At 33.0% G+C, this 2,515-nt stretch overlaps 1 protein-coding gene across 1 annotated transcript in view; it reads left to right on the top strand.

Moving 5' to 3' along the window:
• LOC107553777 (leucine-rich repeat serine/threonine-protein kinase 1-like) overlaps positions 1 to 2,515 on the top strand; it is an 89,558-nt gene that overhangs the window by 71,831 nt on the left and 15,212 nt on the right. The gene's annotated exons all lie outside the window — the stretch shown is intronic.

The raw sequence follows: 2,515 nt of genomic DNA, 5'->3' as shown, positions 1-2,515 counted from the left end.
TTTTTTTTTAATTCAGGTTGTTTTAGTAATTTTAGTACTTCAACTTATTTTATTTCAGTTAATTTTCAAGGCAACATTTCTAATTTTTGAAAATAATTTTTTTTAAATATTTTTTTTCCCCATTTTAACTTAATTTGTTTAACGGCATATTTATGTACTAGTTTTATTACTATTTTGAATTCGCTTTTATTTTCAATTTAATTCTTAATTTTTTTTATTATTATTTAATTATTATTTTTATTTAGTTTTCAAGTCAACATTCAACTAAAGCTATTTAATTATTTATTTATTTAGCTTAATTTCAGTGAACAAATTGTAATGGTTTTGGTTTTAGTTAACAATAACAGCACTACTGCATGTGACTGTGATCTAGAATTTGTTCTAAATGAAGGTTTTGGAACAGCATTCGTGTCATTAGTGTGCATGTGACTCCTTAAATTGCCGTCTACGTAGGCAGCTCTCTAGGTTTTGGAACAGAGCCTGAGTCTTTTCAATAATGAGGCCGAAAGGCCAAAGAAAATGAAGTACCAGGTTTGCACTTTACAGAAATCACCCTGGTCTGCCGGTGCAAGCCCCACACCAGCCCGTAATCACCCTTTCACTCCATTTCCCTTATTTTAAACACTCTCCCATTTTTTCTATTTACCGCCAATTTGCTCCTCTTCAGACCTCTGGCTCACTCATATAAACACCCTCATTAAAATCATTCAGGAATCTCATTTTTCCAGCTTCCCTTGACGCTCTCAAGCCTCCTTTAAAAAATATGACTCGTTTTAATATTCATGAGCAGGTAGAGCTCATTATTATGCACGATGCCCCACCAGGCTGATAGATGCCCCGTGATCTACAGCCAGGCTCATCTGATCATCGGCCGCTTTGTTTGCGGGCACTCGATCCTACAAGACTCTTCGATGAAGCGTTCGCTTTTATCTCACGGCACAGGTGTTTGCAATTACCAGCGATGCCCGTCACGTGCCAAACGGAGCAGACGTAGATGTGATGGAGGGTCTTTTAGTACGTCATCGTGGCCAGAACAATGAAGGCTTTCTCTTGGGTTAATCATAATATTAGGTTGTGCCTCCTACCTAGTGCCCTGCTCTTAACATGGCCATGAGTGCCTTCAAATAAAGCCAGTTTGCTTTGAGACGGTTAAGCAACAGCTGGAAACACCTGGGGATATCAGGGAATTTTGAAGTTGTGATTTTCAGCTTAGGAGTTAGTAAAATTATTATAGAATATATCATTCATTATGTACATTACAGTTCCAAAGTTTGGGGTCAGTAAAATTTCATTTTTTTTTTAATGAATATACTTTTCAGTGATGCTTTAAATTGATCAAAAATAACAGTAAAGGCATTTATGAATGAATGAATGAGGCATTTATATATTATATATTTATATATATTTATATTTCAAAAATATGCTGTTCTTTTGAAGTTTCTATTCATCAAAAATCCTGAAGAATTATGTCACGGTTTCCACAAAAATATTAAGTGAAGACTGGAGTAATGATGCTAAAAATTCAGCTTTGCTTCACAGAAATAAATTATATTTTAAAATGTATTAAATTAGAAAATGGTTATTTGAAGTTCTAATAATATTCCACAATATTACTGGTTTTACTGTATTTTTGACCAAATAAATGCAGCATCTATTTCTTTGTTTGTTTGTTAATAATTTTTCAAAAATGTAATCTAAATTTCAGTTAATGAAAACAAATGTTAATGACATATTAGTCATTCATAGTACTAGTTTTATTAATATTTGGAATTAGATTTTATTTATTTATTAAAATTTTCGGATTTCATTTGAATTTATTTATTTTTAGTTTTTGCTTTTGCTTTTTTAATATTTCTATGTTGGTTTTTTGTTTATTTTATTTCGGTTTTAGTAATTTTAGTACTTCAGTCTAAACCTTTTCAGTTAGTTTCCAAGGCAACATTTCTAATTTTTGTTAGTGTAATTAATTCATTTATTTATTTCTTAGTTTGTTTTGCTCTAAAGTAATTTATCTGGTAAAAAAGTTTTTTTGAGTGTTTATGTAGGAAAAATTATCCTTGTAATCAGAGATAACTGGAGCAGTCATGGACATTGATTGATAAAAAGAGTTGAAACCTGCTCGAACCTGCCTGAGCTGGTTTAAAATGGTTTTAGCTGGTTTAATTTGGCCTCTCATCTTTGTGAAGCAGCCTGATCAGCTAAAACGTGCCAAAAACCACCCTAAAACTGCCTAAAGGACCAGACTGCGAGACCAAATTAAGCTGTTTTTCTGGTCCTGACTGGTTTGAGTTGGTCTCAAAATTTAAAAAAAACAAGCGAAAATGGAATTCCAAAATTCCTTTAAAGCCAGCGAATGGGCTTTCTAACCAGTCCGGGAGACCACCAAACCAATTTAGGCTGGTTTAAGGTATTTTCTTTTCAGCAGGGAAGCAAACAAGACATCAAAAAATTGGCGCAAAGCAGGCAGTAAAAGCTCCATGTGGGTTTTTATGATCTAATGACCCTCTTGATCATC

The sequence above is a fragment of the Sinocyclocheilus grahami genome, unplaced genomic scaffold (assembly GCF_001515645.1).
Source record: "Sinocyclocheilus grahami isolate Dianchi unplaced genomic scaffold, SAMN03320097.WGS_v1.1 scaffold481.1, whole genome shotgun sequence".
NCBI classification, from domain to species: Eukaryota; Metazoa; Chordata; class Actinopteri; order Cypriniformes; family Cyprinidae; genus Sinocyclocheilus; species Sinocyclocheilus grahami.
This window is presented reverse-complemented; position numbering and strand designations above follow the sequence as displayed.